Source organism: Rhipicephalus microplus, chromosome 1 (genome assembly GCF_043290135.1).
Source record: "Rhipicephalus microplus isolate Deutch F79 chromosome 1, USDA_Rmic, whole genome shotgun sequence".
Classification (NCBI taxonomy): Eukaryota; Metazoa; Arthropoda; class Arachnida; order Ixodida; family Ixodidae; genus Rhipicephalus; species Rhipicephalus microplus.
In genome coordinates, this window is record NC_134700.1 from 16811784 (window position 1) to 16834417 (window position 22634).

The 22634-nt window shown below is 46.5% G+C and overlaps 1 pseudogene; it reads left to right on the forward strand.

Annotated features, from left to right (window-relative positions):
- Window positions 1-1289: 1289 nt before the first annotated feature.
- Window positions 1290-18213, forward strand: LOC142775782 (uncharacterized; annotated as a pseudogene).
- The last annotated feature ends 4421 nt before the right edge of the window (window positions 18214-22634 follow it).

A 22634-nucleotide genomic window follows, 5' to 3' on the forward strand; every position in this document is an offset into this window, starting at 1 on the left:
GTACGGGCCGTATTTAAAACCCCGGGCCAGGCTCGGACGGGCCTGCGCGTAAATTTTTCAGGCCAGGCCAGGCCCGAGCCGGAAAAATCGGCCTGTGCAGTGCTCTAGTGCCAACGTTTGAATATGTGGTTGCAAGAATGAATCTGTCAAGGTGCAGCAGCTTCCTTGAATCCACAGAAGAATCACAAATGTTGGCATGTTAGCTCGATTTAAGTACTCTGCTGTGAACGTGACGCTGAAAAATAATTGCAGATTTATTTACACAATCTTCGAAAACCAAAATGAAAAATTTAGCTGAAGTTACCAGTGAATTTCCTCCTCCTCCTCGACTAGCTTCTACACCAGCTAAGAAGGGAAGATGTTTGAGGTTCGGAATGGGTCCTCTCGAGGACTCGAGTGAATGGTGGCAGCGCGAAGGAAGAGCCGTAGTGTGGTGAAGAGACGCTTTATTGCAGCCTCAGACGTCTGCCCGAGTCCAAGCCCGAACCTCCGCCTTTTCTTTTCCACATTCAAACATCCTCTTTTCAACCCTCGGTTGAACAAAGGGTCTCGACACAAGCCAATCACACGTGTGGGCTCGCATCGCCACAACCAACCGCAGAAACACTTTCATAACAGACACTGCATTGGTAAAAACCCCGTTACCAAATACAACACACAAAGGGATAGGTTCTCCACGTGTCGCACTCTCTCCCACGCCAGGCCGTGTATCGGCCGACCTCCGTCGATAGCCGTTCTCACACACAAGCTCCATCACCTTTCTCATTATACGTTACTTCATAGAAGCCTCCTTAAGTGCGTATAAGTACACCGTGAGGCCCTGTGCGCCAACCAGGTGTGCACGCGGCAGCCAGACGCCCCGCCATCCTAACAACAGTCGGTAATGACGTATAGCGGGGGTGAATAAGCTCGTCTGCGTGCCGCGGTCATGTGTCGCACATTCCAGTGGTCGCGTCCCTGCATCATTATCAATGGGACGCCTGTATGCCAACAATAACTTAAACTCAGATGGCGGCGCTTACCTGCTTATTGCAAGACGCTCTTTCAAGTAAGCTTTCCCAACACCTCCTAGAAAAATTATGCCTGGAACGTGAGCCGCGAACGCGCTGCCCTACCCTCGGACTTTACCCTCCCCCTCCGGTACAGAGCCGAACGCCTGTGGCGGTCACCCCCTGCGAATACAGCAATGTTCTCACAATTGCCTCCGAGCAGCTGCGATGTGATGTGACAGAGCTGTACGGAGGCGAACGGTGACACTCGGCAGACGGTCGCAGCACGCGGTTGGAGGCATGGCCTCCGAGGTTTTGTTCCGGCAGAGCCACGTTCCAGCCATAGTTTTTCTGGGGGGCGTTGGCTTTCCCCTTCTAGTCCCAGACGGGGGTGACCTTGACGGCTTCGCTCGTGAACCGTGTGAACGAAGGAGTCTCCTTTCTCTCCCGTGCTCGGGTCTTCCACGTTCGCCTTCGCGGAACCCATGAGCTTCGTTAGTTGACGGGTTGGTAGCTGGCTCCGCGCTCTGCATCTGCCACAATAATTGCGCTACAAACAACGCACCAGTAATTGTTGTCTCATACTAACTTTACCCAAGTGTTATCCTTGAAACACGAGCAATAGGTGCGTAGCTGAAGACGTTGGCTGTTTGATCACCAATGATGATAACAATAACAACAAGAATAAAATAATAATAATAATAATAATAATAATAATAATAATAATAATAATAATAATAATAATACCAGACATGAGTAGCCCGGCAAACTTATGCTTAGAGCAGTTCTAGCCAAGACAATCCAGGCGGCCTTCAAGCCGAGCAGAAATGGTGGCGTAGACAGACATGAGTGAAGTTGTGGTTTAAAAGTCAGATATGATGTGTGATACGTAGAAGCAGGTACTTAGGGCAGGTACTAACTGCGGAGCTGAATCACGAGATTGAAGTAACTAGAAGAATAAGAATGGGGTGAAGCACATTTGGCAAGCACTCTCAAATTATGACAGGTAGATTGCCACTATCCCTCAAGAGGAAGGTATATAACATCTGTATCTTGCCGGTACTTAGCTACGGAGCAGAAACCTGGAGACTTACAAGGAGGGTTCAGCTTAAATTGAGGACGACGCAGCGAGCAATGGAAAGAAAAATGGTGGGTGTAACCTTAAGAGACAAGAAGAGAGCAGAGTGGATTAGGGAACAAACGGGGGTTAAGGATATCATAGCTGAAACCAAGAAGAAATGGACATGGGCCGGGCATGTAGCGCGTAGACAGGATAACCACTGGTCGTTAAGGGTAACTGATTGGATTCCCAGAGAAGGCAAGCGGGTTAGGGGGAGACAGAAGGTTAGGTGGGCCGATGAGATTAAGAAGTTCGCGGGTATAAATTGGCAGCAGCAAGTTCAGGACCGGGATACCTGCCGGAACGTGGGAGAGGCCTTTGTCGTGCAGTGGACGTAGTCAGGCTGATGATTATGTTTATGATGATGATGATGATGATGGTGATGATGATGATGATGATGACGTAGAAGCAATAGACATGAAAAAAGTGCATGTACCAACATGGAAGCTAAAGTTTACCCAATGTGAAGGACAAGTTGCTGAGCAGAAATTTTTTTAGTCTAGTATATGCACTAGGCTGCCACAGTTGTGACTGCCAGTACATTGGTGAAACTGGCGTTTAAGAAAAAAAGTTAAAGAACACACATATGACCCCACGAAACGACGTGTGGCCTCGAATGCCCTTTCTGAACACGCGGAATCTACAGACCACCAAATATATTTGTAAAACTCGCGAGGACTCGCTTGCTGGATTCCCTGCCGACTGGTTGTGCCCTCGCGATCTCTGACGACAGCGCAGCACAGGCCGACTGGGTTCGCCCTACGCCACCTCCTGCCGCCGGTCCCCTACGACGACGTCAGCGCAGCTCTGGCCTACTGAATTAGCCCTACGCCATTTCCTGTTGCCGCCAAGAGCTCTCGCAAGTGGTGCTCCATCCTCGGACAACTGTGACCGTGTTTCCATCTCTTCTATCTCTCCTATACCTCATATGTCGTTGCTCGCTGTCCTAGCGCATATATCTTTCTCTCTATACCTTTAATCCTATCCTTTTTTCCCTCCTCACCCCCATCCCTTGTGAGCTACTGTTGAGGTGTCGCACGCTGATGCAGACAGTTACGGGGCTCACTTTTCTCTTCTTTTCCTCTTATAACTACAATCTCGTGTGCTCTGGGCAAAGAAAAAACTTGTATCTTCCCGCGAGGGGGAAGGGGAACTCGAGTAAATGCGTCATGGAATGGCCGGGTATCGCCATGATTGTTGCATAATTAGGTAAGGTTTAGGAATGCCTAATTGTCATTTCGTCTTTATTATCCATATTTCTTTAATCAAAAAGTAGCGTTGCCTTCAACGAGTGCTGGGACACTGTTGGCTTGTGCCCTACTACTGGATGAGGGTACTGTTGCTTCCATCGCATTTACTCGAGTCAAGCAAAGCGTCAAGTCAAGTGAAAGCCAAGTAAAGACAGCCTCGACTGAATTCCGAACGCCCGATCCAGTGCCTATATATACGGAGTGGTCAGTGAACGATTGTTCCTGAAGGTGGGACAACCACTCAGTAATTGTTGGCGGAAAAGGTAATTTTGTTGCGTGTGTAAGTAAGAAAAGGAGTCTGGGCACAAGAGTTTTTTTTCCCTTTTGGTTGGAAAACAACCTTGCAGAAAAGCAGCCTTGCAGAGTTCTACAAATGGTCAATTTATGAAAAATGTGCGGACACTGTCTCACCTAGTAAGCATGCAAGATGCATCCAGTAGGGGGGCGACTCCATAACTTCTCGCCCCTATACTACGTTATACTATGCTATGCTTTATGCTCTCAACTCCTCCTAAGATCGTCTTCTCCTTTGCTTCCCTTTCCCACCCTTACTCTATGCGAAGCTATGCTGAGAGCTGCTTGGCACATATCCACTTTGGAGAACTTTCCGCTGAAAGAGCTCCGCTCAGCTGTAACAAAGTTCGCGAAGCCTCCGTTGAACACAGAGCAGACAATCACAGCGAAGGGCGGCCTTTTTAAATGTTATTGTAGAGTCGTTTGGGGCTACTTATACAAGTACACATGCAAGGTACCAACTAGGTCACTTTTCGTTTTTGGGCAGAGAACCGTGGACGAGCTAGAGCCCTGCCCTCACTAGTTACTCGTCTGGTTCTTTCTTTTTTGATAGAGCTAGAAAACCAAAGTAGTACAATCTGTTTAGATTATGATTACCTGGCATGTATATGCTCACAAAAGTAGAGCAAAGGAATAAGTAATTATGCTCGAGTAAAAGAGACTGAATGGTGACATGCAGCCTCTTAGGAACTTGTTTAAACTGATGAAGCTGACTTTTGGCCTTCATTTTTGTTGTTGGTGCATGCGAACCAAAATGTTATTGGTCCTTTCTGCAACAGCCGAACAAATTTGTATCAGTGCATGCACAATGCTCTTTTTACATGACAGTGTGTCCACTTTTGCACCTTGCAGATGTTGGACAGCTGATGGTTCAAGGAGAATGCCAATATCTGCCTTTTACATTTCGACACCCATTCTTGAACATTCAATATTCAGCCAGAAGTGGCACGTACTTTAGTCATCCGCCCATGTTGTTCCAACAAATTAAATGCCAACAAAATTAAAATCTGAAAATTTGCTTTGGTTTTTCCATATAAAGATATTCAGACTGTATGTTGAGCTTCTTTCACAAACCATTTATAACTGGTTATTGTAATCTAAAACACATTTAAATATGGTTTGAAAGTCAGCACAAGTGCCTCTATCGGGTCATAACACCTAGTGAACTCATTAGCAGTGCAATAAATTTACTGTCTGCTCAGGCCCAATGTTACAATTCACCTGCTCTGCGAGTACAGCAGACATCAATGACAAACGAATTTTCAGGGTCCACGACGAAGGCTATCGTCATTCACCACTGTTGCTGCGTTCTTCGGCTGCCTGCTGTCTAGTTGGTGCTGGCTGCTTACGCCAGTGGTATTTTAAATATTGCAATAAATACACACACATTCAAATAGTCTTATTTTATGACAGATATTATGAAACAGGTGCCCACTGGCACCTGTAAACAAAGTTTGGAGGGGGACTGTACCTGATGCCGCATCACCGACATCATTTCAGTTCTCCCAGCGTGCTCTCTATGTCCCTGACGTATGGCCTGGCACATAGTACAGTAAAAGCCCATTAATATAAATGTAAAGGTGCCCTGAAACACGTCTTCAACTTACCGAAGAGTGAATTTACTAAAGTAGCTTATTGCGTCACGAATTCAACGCCGCAAAAATTTTAAGAATCCGTCGAGTACGAGTGGAGTTGCAAAGATTTGTTGCACGCTGTGATCGCATACTCTCTTCTCTCGTCTCAACAAAAGCCCTGGAAGCTAAGCAGGGAGGGATGGCAGGGGCAAACAAAATACGCCACATGTTACTTGTGATCTTGAGCACTTTTTTTATTCGAATACACTTTTTTCGTGTGATCATGCTTGCATGCGTGAAAACATCGCGGCCTCCCACGTTTATTCCTGTAATGACTGAATGCTTCATGTTCAAATCAGCCAAAAGCCGACAGGTGGCCTTCTACAAGTATTTTTGGAGGTTCCTTCATCATTTCGCGAAAGAAAAGAAAGCACTTTTTAGCTGATTTGGCAATTCCTTGGGAATTGCAGGCCGTGTGCTGTGCTATATTATTTGGCTCACAGGTTCTCGGGAGCCTTTATTACCAATCCGCAGCGTATTCTGGCCATGCTCAAAACGTGTTGCAGGGCAGCTTTAATTAAAACGTGCACCTTAATCTTGGCACAGCTTTAAGAATTTCAATGGGGGGAAAACTACAAATAATTTGAACACGTCGATATCAACAATGGTGAATTCAAACTGGGAGCCCCCTCACTTTTGTCCACATTTGCGTGAATCGGCCTGGGATGATCATAAAAATTACTCAGTACTTTCATCTGTGTAAAACAAGTGCAGTAATTGATTCCCATGTATAATTTTATGGCTGTAAAAGCAGTCTGTCTCCTGCTACTGCTGTATAGCTGGAACAGCTCAGTCTGGCAATATTTGCCTTTAGCAATGTTTTTTTTTTTACAAATTTCACTATTGTTCTAAACAAACTAAGAAAGAAAAACTTTAAATCTTGATTGAATTAACTCTGCAATGTAAACAAGTGTGTTTTGGAACACAAATAACATATATGTTTTGGCACTAGGGGCCACTGCTCACGTGAATGCGTCTCTGCTTGTTTGTGGAGTGTCCCCGACTAATAAATAAATTCTGTCCACTGTTGAAGCAGGAACTTAATTTATGAAGTGACCTGCCACAAATGTACACTGCCTTCTAATTAGCAGGAATGAGTACCGAGGTGTCCTCTCTAGATTCTCGCCGCACAGTGTTCCATTTGCTTTTTTGTTGCAGTTTTGCTAAATTGGCTAGGATGCTATATCCCTAATTTAGTACGGCAGTTTACTTCAAGGGGTATACCGATGAGATCAAATTGAAGAATCAGATTCACGCTGAAAGTAAACAATACCTGAGAAGCAAAAAGTAGCTAGTGTCTTTTGCAGGCTTCGGCATTAAATGACCAGGAGGGGATGCCACATAAGTTAGCGAAGGGAGTTGTCCAAACAAGCTTGCATATGTTGAACTGTAGCAAGACTATAGAACACGTTTATATAGCTGAAGCGTTCTTCAGAAATTGTGTAGCCGAATGATCGCAGCTGTTCAGTGCAGGCGTGAAAGTTCCGCCGTAGAGCACGATCGCTGTTGTTGGAAAGGTAGGCTGACTTTGCGTTCATTTCTAATCGCGTTTCTTTTGTCATGCTAGCCCCGGTAAATCTCGTAAACACGGTCAGGAGAAGGCAGGATGTCTCGGCGGTTCATGCGGTGAAACCACTACATCCTTCGTCGTACTGTTACCTCTGCGGTCTTCCGGCATTATTCCGCACCTTTGGTGTAAAAAAAAAACCTACCGAGGCAACATTCTTGTCCCCTGGCTTCTTTTCGCGTGGCTGTTAAAACCAAATACAACAAATTTTACCACTGTCACTGCTGGCTGGCGTGCAATCACGGCGCGTACCGCCTCTCCACAAACGCAAATAAACTTGTTCGAAGACTTTCCATCCAATTAATACGCACCGCGCACAATACACTGCTGTATGTACACTAAACAGGACAACTTGCACAGTAGAGACCCTCGACACTTCTCGTATGGCGCGCATACTTAGTGAAGACAGAGTGCACACAGAACGTAGCCTAGGCCAGTACTGCGCTCTAAAATGGCCAGACCAACAAAACGGCCTCGCTGCCCGGCGATACTTTAGCCACCTCGCGAATCTAGGTGCAGTGCATACCCCGTATTGCGTTCACCTCACAGGGACATGGAGGATTCGTATTTATGTGTCAGTATTCGAACCACTAAGCAACAGGGGCGCTTGTCTCCGTATACTGCAGAATGTTGCTTTGAGTATGTCGGCAAATTTGGGTATGTGTTAGTCTGCAGTAGTGCCACAATGTATGACCATTCTTTGGGCTTTGGGGATGTCAGCTCGACTGAATAGTTGCTTAAAAACTCATCCCATGGCCTTTCTGTCACCCAGTATGTATTAGCATGAGAAACAAGTGACATGTTCATTCCCTGGTACAGAAGTGTGTAGAAGGCACCAAATGATGACATTTCTTTCCATATTATGAGAGCTTAGGGTTTTGGTGGCAAGTTCATGACAAATACGTCCACATAATTAAAAAAAATAGGTCATTGAATAAACGTTAAGGAAATGCGTCCTGATTTGAACTTAGAATGATCATCTCTATGCCTGCAAATGAAGCAAACAATGCAATGCATGATCAAGTTCAGCCTCACTGCCATGCACGGCGCTGTGGAGGAACAAGCGGTAAAGACAAGCGCAAATTAACCAAACTGACATTCACAGGTTGTGCTTCACCGCTATACACTTGCGCTGCGAAAAAGAACCCAAGAAAAACACTGACATATACACGGTAGGCTTCACCGCCGTATACACGTGCTGCGGAGAAGCATGCGGCAGAAACAAATACGAATTTACCAAACTGACATTCACAAGTCCGACCTTACCGCCTTGTACGTGTGTTACGGAGACCAAAGGTGATTTTGAATTACCTCTTAGCGCGCTTGAAGCAATGTTTTTTTTTATAAGAACTAATCACAGTTCAGTTCCACAAAAGCGGGCGAATGCTTGTTTCCACCTAAGCGCTTGGGGTCATTACAACTACACCATTGTTACTCTCTTAATACCAGATGGCCAAAGCGAAAATATTGAATTTCACCATTCTAGCATATTTGCGTAATGAGCGGATGACTCGGAGCAAGTTACACAACTTTTCAGGAAGCTAATAAACGTGCCAAAGAATTCAGCACTTTTGTGCTTATCTGCCTGGGAAGCCTCTGCGAAAGTCTTCTCGAATCCCGCCAGCATAGCTCTATACTATGACGCTGTCTGATATGTACTGTACAGGTATTTCTGGCTAATACATATCGGGCATCGACCGACAGGGCAGAGTACAACTACAAATAATTGAGACGACTGCTTACTTGTTGTTGCAAGGCAGCGCATTGCAGCCCACGACGTCTGTCGAACTAGCAGTTTTGGTTTGGTTTGGTTTGCTTTATTCAAAGCAAAAATGAACAAGATTGCCTTGGGGGACACGACTAAAGGCTAAGTAAATGCCTGACTTGGTCGTGCCACCCTGGCAGCAAAGCAGAAACATACCGCAAGTACAGTACACAGAAAATTACAACATCACGTGTTATCTTACACGGGTACCATAGTCGAACAGGTACTGCCAAAAGTGTGAATAAAAGAATAGAAATATAAACAGTCCCTATTCGAATGGTGGCAAATACAAACAAATGCATGTTTTTATCAAATAAATCAACAAGAGACATCTTGACTAGGAAATCGAGTTGCTCTACAAGACAAATTAGAGTATAATAAACAACAGGCAAAGGGACAATAATGAACAAGGTGCAACGAATACAAAAACATCATTAACTACAAATTTCAAAAATCAAGAAAAGCATCGCTTTCATTCACTAGAAACTCTTTCGTTATTTTTGTAAATGATCTAGCTGAAATTCCGTCTTCCAGTAAATGTAATATAGTTGGGTGTTTGTTTAGAATGTTTGGAATTGGTGACGCTAATCGTTGGGCACCGTAGTTCGTTCGTGATCTATATTTGTATATAGTCACCACGATGTTCACGAAATCGCTACGGAGTACCGGTTTACTACATAGTCTGTCGATCGAGCAAGCGTAGTCACCACGACGTTGACGAAAGCTTTACGAGGCACCGGTTCGTGCACTACATTGTCTACACGAAGCTGCATGGCTTGCGGAGACAAAGCACGATGAATGGTACTTCCCAATGTTTAATTGAGGCGCTAGCTTGAGAATGCTGGTGGTGGTTAGATGAAGCGGTTAGATAAAACATCCCCTGTGGGCTCTGTTTGGGAGCTAAAGTTAGCGGTGAATTCACCGTGTTGAAAATTGGCCATCTATCAGAAACTGTAATTCCAACGAAGTTCACGGTTCGTGCGCGTGGCAAATTGTGTATCTACATGCACACACACAAAAAATAATAAACTTTGTATCGTACTTTGTACTTTTTGTGAAATTGTTTATCTTTTTTTTTTTGCTATAGCTGTCGCACCATCGTTTCCCTGGAAATCAAGAACCTCGTGGCAGGGCACCAGTAACTTGTGATTCTAGCTCGCCGCACAGCGCAGCCATTGCCATCGCCATGATCGCACAGAGAAGCGCAATCATGGTGGTAGTGCCGTGCTGTAATGTTTTTTTATTTATTTTTTTGTTCGCGCTACTTCGCGCTAAGAAGGCGACCCGATCCAAAGGGTGAACGCATCTAGGAGGCATTGAAAGGGCATAGCTGTATCGCCATCGCCATCAAGTTGCAACAATGGCGGCAACGTGCGCCCAACAAAGAGGAATCAAATGAATCAATATGAATCAATATGAAGAGGAATCAATATGAATCAAATGACTACATACCGGCGCGTGCGCCGTGCTGTGCAGAACGATCTAAATGAGATACTGTTGGCTGGAGAAACAAATTCGTGCCTAATTAATGCCTCCACTTCTCACTGCGCTATCGATGGCAGAGTAACTCCACCGGCCTCATTGTCCAACCCTGTTGCTGGGCTTGGTTGTCGCACACTTTCAACGCTTGAATTTCCGCAGGCAGATGTGACGACACTCATTCAAGTATTAACAGCCCTTAAGGTGATCACTGGCCTTGCACTTACAGTTCTGATGAAGAGCCGAGCTCTCTACGAGGAAGAAAATGTACTCAAAGTGAGCAAGCAAATGCACTATCATTCAAAGAAAGGTTGCAGGTTTGGTGCATAGAAAGAGGCGTACTACAAGTTACTGTCACAGGTTTATTGAAGGCTTTGTGCTCGCACACTTGCTTTTCTAGCTTCCCGAAAACTGCTGGGGCTCTTCTGTCAACGCCAAGGTCAGCAGAAGATGTTTGACCAATGGGTTCAGGTCAATATTGTCATTTTGGTTTGAGTGAAAGTCTTCAGGACGCTTTGAAAAATGTTATGTCTGTGCCAGACCCAGTCATTCTTCATATCAGTGTAGGTGGACTTTCCTTGACCAAAAGCACCCAAGACAAGTTTTGGCACATTCTTTGTAGAGCAGCGAATTGTGAAGGCAGTGCACCATTTCCAATTGGTATTTATTATGAACAGTCCAAGGCTTTAGAGCCGAATGTCTTCCTGCGTCAGTTTGTGTTGGATATGAAAGCAGCACTACATGAAGGTGTTTCTGTGAAATACAGGGTTATCCGTGTGGAACTTGGGGCAATAATCTGTGATGCTCCAGCTAAGGCTTATAATCTTGGCATTAAGGGCCACAAAGGTTACTTCAGTTGTCTTAAGTGCACAACAGAAGGAGACTAAAAGCATGGTCGTATGTGCTTCCCCGAACTTAATGTTCCAATGCGAACGGATTCAAGCCTTCGGGATGCAGATCACCATCTTTTGGATACAGGCCTCAAGGAGCTTCCAATAGACTTGATTAAGCAGGTGCCTCTTGACTACATGCACCTTGCATGTCTAGGTGTTGTTCGTAAGCTCTTGCTGCTATGAATGAAAGGGGAGAAAAATTACAGAATTAGAAAAACATCAAGAGAGAGTGTGTCTGGAGCAAACACTGAAATATGGCACTATGTGCCATCAGAGATGTCCCGAAAGCCCAGAAGCCTCTCAGATATTGACAGTTGGAAGGCTTGAGAATTCCGTCTTTTTTTTTTTGCTCTATACTGGTTCTTAAGATAAAATGTGCCAGACCAAGTGGCAGATAATTTCATGGCATTGCATACAGCTATAAGCATTCTGTACAGCCTACTGTCATGTGCCGAGCCCCTGGAGTATGCAGAGAAATTTTTAGTGCACTTTGTTAATGTATTCAATACAATATATTGTCACGCAGCAAAGGACGACGCAGTTGTCTATAAGGAAAACAAGTTTATTGGAGCGAACCTGTGCTCCCCTAACAACTGAAAAAAAATACACAGGCGGCGAAGCAGCGGCCAGCAAAACGACGGGCACGCTAGTGAGCGTCGGCGATCGAATGATGCGGCATCGGATGTGCGGGAATTTATATCCCTCGGCGCGAGGATTTCTCGAATAGTCGAATTGTATCGGGAACGCCGTGACAGCGTTTGTTAGAAACACTGTTCGTTCGAACAGCGTTTCTAACAAACAACGCTTGAAGCGTTGTTTCTATCGAACAACGCCTGAAGCGTTGTTCGATAGCGTTTGTTCGAAACGCTGTGGTAGCGTTTGCTCGAAACGCTGTGAAAACGGCGATAGCACAGGCCGGTGCAGCCAGGCCGAAAAAACAAAACACCAATAAACAAACTCAATGCATGGCTCGTGGCATTACCCCCCCCCCCCTCTAAGAGTGTATCGACCCGATGCTAACATAAGGGACAGTCCACACAAATTAAAGTTCGTCATCGTCCGTAAAAAGGTTTTAAGCGAACCACATGGACGACTTCAGGCCGCGTGCGTCGTCGTGATGTACGGTAGTCCCCATCGGGGATCACTTCGGATGTTAGTTCGCCAACACGTCGTAGAATCTGGTAGGGTCCGAAATAGCGTCGTAGAAGTTTCTCACTGAGTCCACGTCGTCGAATGGGAGTCCAAACCCACACACGATTTCCAGGATGGTACTCGGCGTCTCGGCGTCGGAGATTGTAGCGTCCGGCATCCACCAGTTGCTGGTCCGTTATACGAGCTCGAGTGAGCTGGCGGGCCTCCTCCGCACGTTGGAGGTATCCTTGGACGTCGGCGTTGAGGTCGTCGTCTTCTACGTGCGGAAGCATGGCGTCGAGCATCGTAGTCGGCCGTCTTTCGTAGACGAGCTCGAACGGTGTCATCTGCGTGGTTTCTTGAATAGCCGTGTTGTACGCAAACGTGACGTACGGGAGGACTTCGTCCCACGTCTTATGTTCAACGTCGACGTACATAGACAGCATATCCGCGATTGTCTTATTGAGCCGTTCCGTTAGTCCATTCGTTTGGGGGTGGTACGCCGTCGTTCTTCGGTGATCTGTGTTGCTGTAGCGTAAGATTTCTTGCATGAGCTCCGCAGTGAAGGTTGTTCCGCAGTGCGTGATTAGGACCTCAAGGGCTCCATGTCGCAGCACAATTTGGTTAATAAAGAACTTTGCAACTTCTTGTGCAGTTCCCCTAGGAAGAGCAGTGGTCTCTGCGTAGCGCGTCATGTAGTCCGTCGCTACGACAATCCATTTGTTCGCGGATCGGGATGTAGGGAACGGGCCCAGAAGGTCCATTCCGATCTGTTGAAAGGGCCTCGTTGGGACGGCGATCGGCTGCAGAAGTCCGGCTGGTCTCGTCGGTGGTGTTTTTCGCCGCTGGCAGTCACGGCAGCTCCGGACGTAGTGGGTGACACCGGATGTAAGGCGGGGCCAGAAGTATTTCGCCTTGATTTTTGTAATCGTGCGAGCTGTTCCGAGATGTCCGGAAGACGGGTCGTCGTGGTACGCTTCTAAAGTTTTGTCACGAAGGTCTGCGGCGATGACAAGTAGATAATTCGTCCTCGTTCCGGGGTTGAAATTCTTCTTCACTAGAATGGAGTTTTTGAGGCTGAATGCTGGTAAGTTGCGCTTGAACGCCCTAGGCACGGCGACGTTGCGTCCTTCGAGGTAGCCGATCATGGCGCGGAGGTCAGGGTCGGCACGCTGCTGGGCGGCTAGGTCGCTCTCTGTCACGACTCCGAAGAACGCGCTGTCTTCATCGGAGTCCTGTGGTGGTGGGTCGACGGGGGCGCGGGACAGGCAGTTGGCGTCGGAGTGTTTCCTGCCGGATTTGTAGAATATTGTAACGTCGAACTCTTGCAGGCGCAAGCTTCACCACCCAAGACGGCCAGACGGGTCCTTCAAATTGGCGAGCCAACACAGCGCATGATGGTCTGTCACAACCTTAAACGGTCTACCATAGACGTATGGGCGAAATTTTGAAATGGCCCATATGATAGCCAGGCACTCTTTCTCGGAGGCAGAGTAGTTTCTCTCCTCCTTCGACAGACCACGGCTTGCATAGGCGATTACCTTTTCGTAACCGCTTTGCTTTTGGACGAGGACGGCACCCAAACCGATATCACTGGCGTCCGTGTGCATTTCCGTTTCGGCGTTTTCGTCGAAATGAGCGAGCACGGGCGGGTTTTGTAGGCGTTGTTGCAGCTCGCAGAATGCCTTTTCTTGGTCGTTTTCCCAGCTGAAAGGGGTGCTTTCTTTCGTCAGGTGCGTGAGTGGCTCTGATATGCGTGCGAAGTTTGCGACGAAGCGCCGGTAGTATGCGCACAGTCCGAGAAACCTTCGCACACCCTTCTTATCTTTCGGCCTTGGGAAGTTCGCAATGGCTGATGTTTTTGCCGGGTCAGGTAGGACTCCCGCGGCGTTCACGACGTGACCCAAGAACTTGAGTTCCTCGTACACGAAACGGCACTTCTCAGGCTTCAGAGTTAACCCCGACGTACGAATGGCCTCGAGTACAGATTCCAACCTTGTGAGGTGTTCGTCGAAAGTCCGGGCAAATACGACAACGTCGTCAAGTTATACGAGGCAACTGTGCCACTTCAGGCCTGCTAGCACAGTGTCCATGACTCTCTGAAACGTCGCGGGTGCCGTGCACAGCCCAAACGGCATCACCTTGAACTCGTATACACCGTCCGGGGTTATAAATGGAGTCTTCTCTCGGTCTCTCTCGTCCACTTCAATTTGCCAGTAGCCGGTCTTCGGATCCATGGATGAGAAGTACTTGGCGTGGCAGAGGTGGTCGAGGGCGTCGTCGATTTGTGGCAGGGGGTACACGTCCTTTTTGGTGATTTTGTTTAGTCTCCGGTAGTCAACGCAGAATCTTAAAGTGCCATCTTTTTTCTTCACGAGTACAACCGGCGCAGCCCACGGACTTTTTGGTGGCTGTATTATGTCGTTGCTGAGCATGTCATCAACTTGAGTCCGGATGGCTTCGCGCTCGTGTGAAGAAACGCGGTACGGTGACTTTCTGGTAGGTCGGGCTCCATCTTCGGTTATTATCCGGTGCTTCGCCAAAGGTGTCTGACGTAACTTCGAGTTCGAGGAAAAACACTCGCTAGCGACGGAGCAACTCCAGTAATCTGTCCCGATTTTCTTGCGACAGCGCCGGGTTCACGTCGAAAGGATGTGGCAGCCTGGAAGCATCTGCGCGTGCGCGTTCAAAGGTGGCGACCGCGATCACTTGACTCGCTTCTTGCGTTTCTTCGAGGAACGCAAATTGCAGCGCCCTTGTTTAGATGCTGGTACTCCTCGGTGAAATTGGTGACCAAAACGTGGGATCTGCGTTGCTTAAACCGCGCAATGCCTCTTGCGACAGACACACCGCGGTCTAGAAGCAACCTTTGGTCAGTCTCCACTATAGCGTCGACGTCAGGAGCAGCACCTTCACAATAGACGGCGATCATCAAGCTTGCGCGGGGTGGCAGGGTGACGTGATCGTCGGCGATCCTTACAGCAGCACGGTGTCCGAGGTTCGGCTGCGGCGTCGTGGAGTGATCGGAAGAAAACGTTATCGACCTGGTCTGCAGATCAATTATTGCGCCATTGTCCGTAAAAAAGTCCATTCCGAGAATTATGTTGCGGGAGCAGTTAGGCAAAATGACGAACTCCGAAGGGTACGTAGTGCCGTCTATGGTGACGCGCGATGTGCACATTCCACTTGGGGTAACGAGGTGGCCTCCTGCTGTGCGTATGTGCGGACCGTCCCATCTGGTCGTAACTTTCTTTAGCTTGGACGCGAATGACCCGCTCATGACCGAGTAGTCGGCTCCCGTGTCGATGAGGGCGACTACGTCAAGGCCGTCGATGGACAACTGGACGTCGGATGCCGCTTTCCTCGAATTTCGGGTGCGTCGGGGCGTCGTATCGCGGCTTGCACGTGTTGATGGTCGGGCACTATGCGTCGTCATCGTCGTCTTCTCAGCGGCAGGCTTCGTTATTTCGGGTACGCGTCGCGCAGCGTAGCTGTCGTCGTTTTCGGGGGTCTCGTCAGGGTGTCGTCGGGTCGCCGGGATGAGGGCATGTCGTGAGTCACGGTCTTGCGTCGTTGGAGGGTTTTCATTTTCTCGCCGCTGTGCAACTTCACCTTCAGAAGTTGCTGCTTTTAGTTTCCCCCTCGTGGGCTGGGCGACCTTCCACGGGCTAAGTCAGCATGGCTGCGATGGTTGGGGGATTGGTACGGGTAGGGCGACGGCGAACGGTTGAAACGGGATGGTCCACGGCTGGTGTTCGACAGGTATTCTTCGATCTCAAATGGGCGCTGGCCGGCTCGCGGGCGGGGTGCGTTGACGGAGAACCCACGCAAACCCAGCCTCTTGTACGGGCAGCGGCGGTAGACGTGGTCGGCCTCTCCGCAGTGGTAGCACAGCGGACGATTATCTGGCGTTCGCCACACCTCGGTCTTCCTGGGCGCCTGGTTTCGGGTTACAGGGGGTCGGGCGGGCGACATTGGGCGGCGGTACGGCGGTGCCTCTTGATAACGGGTTGGGACGGGTCGGGGTCGACGAGCAGCAGCGGAGTAGGTCATCGCTTGTGGCTCGCAAGATGCTTCCGACGGCGTGGAATTCCCCAGTGCTTGCTGAACCTCTTCGCGGACGACGTCATAGAGGGAGGCGACTTGGGGCTGCGGCGTTGCTGGGAACAATTTCCTCAGTTCCTCGCGAACGACGGCGCGGATGGTCTCCCGCAAGTCTTTCGTCGCCAATCCAGGGGCGTTTACCGGGTTCACCGAAAGGGTGTTGAGTGGTCTATCGTATTGCCGCGAACGCATATCCAAGGTCCTCTCGATCATCGAAGCCTCGGTGACGAACTCAGCGACGGTCTTAGGGGTTTGCGGATGAGTCCAGTGAAAAGCTCTTGTTTAACTCCCCGCATCAGAAAGCGCACCTTCTTCTCTTCTGCCATTTCGGGGTCAGCTCTCCGGAACAGCATCTTCATCTCCTCAGCGAACAGTACAACACCTTCGTTAGGGTGTTGCATTCGCGTCTCCAACAAAAGGGCAGTTCGTTCTTTCCGTCTTTCCGCACAACCGTAGCGAATGTTTTGAGGAATTCGCTCTTAAAGACAGTCCAGTCGGTTAGGGAGCCTTCATGGTTCTCAAACCACGTTCGATTTGCATCCTCCAAATATAAGAAGACATGACGAAACGTTTCTTCGTCATCCCACCAGTTAAAGATGCGGATGCGCTCCAGCTTCTCCAGCCACTTTTCCGGGTCTTCACCAGGAGATCCTCGGAATGATGGGGGCTCACGAGGTTGTTGCAGAACGACGGGAGGGTTGGTAGCGCAGGTCATGGCGCCTGCGTTGATCATCGTGGTTTTTACGTCTTCTGTCCTTTTTTTATCCGGGAGCAGTCCAAACTCTGGCTGAAGGCCTTGCTGTCGGCGGCTGACACGAGTTTGGCGTGCTTGTCGGCTTGGCAATGGCTTAGGGTTCATGTACCCCGCACCTCCACCAGATGTCACGCAGCAAAGGACGACGCAGTTGTATATGAGGAAAACAAGTTCATTGGAGCGAACCTGTGCTCCCCTAACAACTGAAAAAATACACAGGCGGCGAAGCAGCGGCCAGCAAAACGACGGGCACGCTAGTGAGCGTCGGCGATCGAATGACGCGGCATCGGCTGTGCGGGAATTTATATCCCTCGGCGCGAGGGTTTCTTGAATAGTCGAATTGTATCGGGAACGCCGTGGTAGCGTTTGTTAGAAACACTGTTCATTCAAACAGCGTTTCTAACAAACAACGCTTGAAGCGTTGTTTCTATCGAACAACGCCTGAAGCGTTGTTCGATAGCGTTTGTTCGAAACGCTGTAGTAGCGTTTGTTCGAAACGCTGTGAAAACGGCGATAGCACAGGACTGCGCAGCAAGGCCGAAAAAACAAAACACAAATAAACAAACCCAATGCATGTTTCGCGGCAATATGGCAATCACACAGTTTCACTGAATGTTCACTGTTTGGTGCACTTTGTGGATATTGTTCGAATATATGGACTTCTGCAAGGATGCAGCGCTTTTCCTTTTGAAAACTACATGCCTAGACTTGAAAAGTATGTCAGAAAGCCTGAAAAGCCTCTCCATCAGCTTTACAATAGAATTATAGAAGAGCGAGCATTGGCTGGCATAATTGGCAGATCAGAAAGTTCTGTTGCTAATAATCTGGCAATGAAAACTTCACAGAAGCTCAAGAGCTGCTTTTAAGGCATGATAATGAACCACTTCCACTAGGTTGTGCAGGACTTCAATTCAAAGGTTTCAAGTTCTCTCAACATGTCACTACAAAAGCGAACAAGAAAAACTGCACGTCCATATTATTGATAATAGTGTTGTGAAAGGGGAGAACTTTGCAATCTGTGATGTTAGCCTAGAGCCTGTGCTTATTGGCAGAAAGCATGAGAATTTTGAAGACCTTTACACTTATCCATGCAACTACTTTTTCATGAACATTTTTTTAGCTTCCAAGCTTTCAGAGCTCTGCTTCTGGCCTGTTTCGGAGATCGCACTGAAATGGGTCAGGCTGCCTTTCAGGAAGAAGAATGCTGTATTTCCAATGAGACACCTGCAGTGATATTTGTTTATTTATTTATTTATTAGAATACCCTCAGGGCCCGTAGGGCATTACAGAGGGGGTGGGTACAATATATATAACACACAAGAAAAAAAGACAAAATAAAGAAACAAGTAACAGATGCGCAAATCAGGAAGGCAACATAAGTCAACTAAAAATGTATAAGAATTCAAGCACATACAAGACAAAGATAGATAATGGAAACTGCGTATAGTTACAAGCATTGCTGAGAAATTGCAGTCTTGAATAACAAAGGGTCTGTTATTGATACAACGGAAGAGGGAAGGTGGTTCCAATCGGCGGCTGTTTTTGGTAAGGAGGCTGCTGAAAAGAATTTGGTGCGGCAAAACGGAATGGCAACCTTATGCTGATGATCAATGCGCGATGAGTGGTATGACGGTTGTGAAATGAGGTCTCGCTTCATTGATGGATTGTGAAAAAATATCTTATGAAAAAAATGCAGTCGCGCCAGTTTCCTCCGGACAGTTAAATTGGGTAGGTCAAGATTAGATTTCATTTCTGATATGCTAGCAGTACGGGAATAATTAGAACAAATGAACCGAACTGAGCGGTTCTGAACAGATTCTAACGCGTTAATTAAATTTTGCTGCACGGGATCCCATATAGCGGACGCGTACTCAAGCTTTGGGCGAATTAGTGATCAGTATAATAGAATTTTGAGGGACAGCGGAGCGCGAGAAAAGTTGCGGCGTAAGTATCCTAGCGTTCGGTTAGCGTTATTACAGATGTAGGTAACATGCGTGTGCCAAGATAGATTGTTGGTAATGTAAACGCCGAGGTACTTATATGAAGAGACATGCTGGAGGGGAACGGCGTTAACTCTGTAGGTACAGGGGGGAGAAATAGATGGCCGGGTTATTGACATGCATTTAGATTTGTTAGAGTTGAGAGTCATAAGCCATTCATTGCACCAGGTTGAGACAGTGTCAAGGTCTGACTGTAGAAATTGGTTATCATATTCATTGTTTATTTCGCGGTAAATTACACAATCATCTGCAAATAACCTTATAGCGGAGTTAATGCTGTCTGGGAGATCATTAATATATATAAGAAAAAGTAAAGGGCCTAATACGGAACCTTGGGGTACGCCGGATGTTACTTTAGAAAGAGGTGAGTTATAGCCATTAGTTGTTACAAACTGAGTGCGATTAGTCAGAAAGCATTCAATCCATTTAAGAATGTTCGGGTCAATGTTTAAGGCACTAATTTTCAGGAGGAGTAATTGGTGAGGTACTTTATCGAAAGCTTTTTGAAAGTCAAGAAAAATGCAATGCACAAGTGAGCCGCGATCTAAAGCTGATGCTATGTCATTAGTAAAATAAAGAAGTTGGGTTTCACATGAGTAACTTTTTCGGAATCCGTGCTGGTAGGGAGTAAAAAAAGAATTTGATTCTAGGAATGAGACAAGGTTGGAGTAAATTATATGTTCTAACATTTTACAAGGAACACTGGTTAGGTAAATTGGTCTGTAATTGAGAGGAGACTGTGTGTTACCAGATTTGTGCAGAGGGACCACCTTCCCCACCTTCCAGTCAAGCGGCAAAGTGGAGGTCTGAATAGATTGCGAAAAGATTAAGGACAAGTAAATTGATGAATACAATGCAGTGTTTTTTAGAAACTTTGAGTTGATTTCATCTACGCCACAAGAAGAGGATAACTTAAGCTTGTGAATTAAATTTTGCACTCCAACGGCATCAACGGTAACAGGATACATGGGTAAAAAATCACGACTAGGCATTTGCGGCAACGCAGAAGCAGAACAACTTGAAAAAGAAGTAACAAAAAAATCATTTAATGCAATGCAACACTCTTCACAGCGAACTGGCTGCCCGTCTGAGTTCGTAAGCGAAATGTTTTTCTTTTCCCTAGGTTTAACAGTTTTCCAAAACTTAGAAGGGTTGGTTACAAGAATTGAGGGAAGGGTATTATTAAGAAAAACGCGCTTGGCTTCCTTGATAGCTGCTCTGTATTCGGAAAGGACAGATTTGTACACGTGCCAACGGGCTAACGAATTAATCTGCTTTGCCTGACGGAACAACCGTTTCTTTTTATTCCGCAATTTTTTAAGTCAGTTGAGAACCAAGGGGGGCGTTGGCGACCCTTGATAACGTATGTGGGAATGTATCGCGTGATTAAAGATTCAACTTTCATTTTGAACAAGTTCCAGTTTTGTTGAACGCTGCGATCAAAGAAGCCATTAGCAAAGCTCTCAAAATTCGATTCGAGTTCACTGTTGATTGAGTCATAATCGCCGCGTGAGTAGTCTCTTATTGTTTTCCAATTGTTTGACCGACGCCTTACAGAACCTGTTAGATTGAAGTGCACGAAACAATGGTCACTTATGCCTGGGATATATGAAATAGAATGGACAAGGTCAGGTACAGTGGTGAGAATCAGATCAAGAACATTTGATGAATTGGGGCCCATTCTTGTTGGTTGCGTTACGAGTTGGGTAAGGTTAAAGTCTTCGCACAGTTCCACGAAATGTAAACTGTCGGCTGAAAGTGAGCTTAATGAACAGGAAGGAAGTGACCAGTTTATTTTCGGGTAGTTAAAATCGCCTAGAATAAAAACAGGTGTATGCGGGTGCCTTTTGACAATATCATTCAAAGCATCATGCAGTTGATCGCAAAACACTGGCGTCGCACTCGGAGGGCGGTAACAGCCACAAAATATGACATTTTGATAGTTGACATGGAGGGCAACACAGACAAATTCTAAAGGTGATGCTATTACTATATTGCTAGAAACTATATAATTTATTTTATATAATATATTTATATAAATATATTATATATAATATATTTTTATATAATATATTATAATATATATATTGTATTATATATAATATAATATAAATTTATGAATATATAATATATTTGTTAATGTTCTATTTGCGCTTTGTAATTTTACTTCGTGCCTTTCACTAGCTGCTTCTAACTTTAAATTATTTTTAAAAGTCATGTGTTCATACTTGTCTGAGACGGTCTCTTTCTTTCCAAGCTCAGCAGTCTGCCATTATCAGAAGTGTGGCTGCAGTTAGGTTCTTTCTGTCCTGTACAGAACTTCACTACATTTAGTATATTTAACCTATTATATAAGCTTTTATATAACCTCGAGCTACTGGGATCAAAGAAAAACATAGAATGAAGCTGCATAAACTAGTTACTGTTTGTACATCCTTCTTTTTTGTGTTGCTTGTTGCTGTTCTTAGATGTCTCACTTGTGTGTTTTATTATGTATTGCTTCTTCATGTATCTTGAGTTGGCAGATTTTGTGGTGGAATCCCCTGAAGAAGACGACAGCTTGGCTGTTGTGCATGTGTCGTGGCTTAATGAGAGTAGAAATCAGACGCATTGGCCAATCAGAAAAGTTCTACAAAGCTTCGCCGCGCCATCACCGAGAGAGCAGCACCATCACCTTACTGGGAGCGAACCAGTTGTGTGGTGAAAGGCTGGGCCGGTATGATTGCACTTATGCTTCTTGTGTTCCCTGCACTGATATATATATATTTTTCAGAAATTTATGAGAAGGCTTTCAAAATTCAGCGAAATTTCGAATACTACTCAGAAATGAGCGAGGAGTAAGAGTTGGGCCGAGGTAAAATAAAACAAAGAACTACCTTGCCACCGAAGAGTACCTACCAACGAAGACGCAGCTGGTTATTGATAGTCACAACAATCAATCATTTTCTGGTCACTTGATGTTCACTTACTTGGTTTCTGAATAATTGGCTAGATTTCAAGTGATATATTTATTCATGCTAGAAAAAAGTGTGTTAATTGGAGGAGGAATATGCTTTTCTGTAGGGTGACTGGCTCCCTGAAGTGAAGGCAGGTGGGGGGGGGGGGGGCGTGGATGGTCCACTCTTTTGGAAAGTCTCTAAAGTAGCCAGAAATTTTTTAGGGGGGAGGGGGGCCGTTTTATTCGTACTTTTTGCGTGTTCATGCTTATCATTGGTTGTGTGGGTGTATATATACACAAGCAAAATAAAAAATGGGGGAGATTAACCCCCCGAACCACCCCTGGCTACGCCCCTGTGTCCCGATAACATCCTAAACACTTCCTATTTGAACATCCCAAACCCTTCCAATGTAGGACATCCCATATGGGTCTTTTTTGTAACACTTGGGATGCTTTTCCATCTTGTGTGGGAAGTCCTTTGGATGTCCCAAACTCCCAAAAAGGAAATCATTCGGAAGTCTTTTGGACATCCTTGCGTTGTCTCGGTAGGCGACCCCTACCTACGTGGTAGGCCCGTTTGAGCTTCGTACCACATGCAATCTCATGTGTCTTGAGGATAAGGTGGCCTACCAGATTAAGAGACGCATCCGCAGATCACACTGGTACGTTGTGATAAATCTTCTGAAACCGATTGCGTTGGTCTTGGACCAATGGCT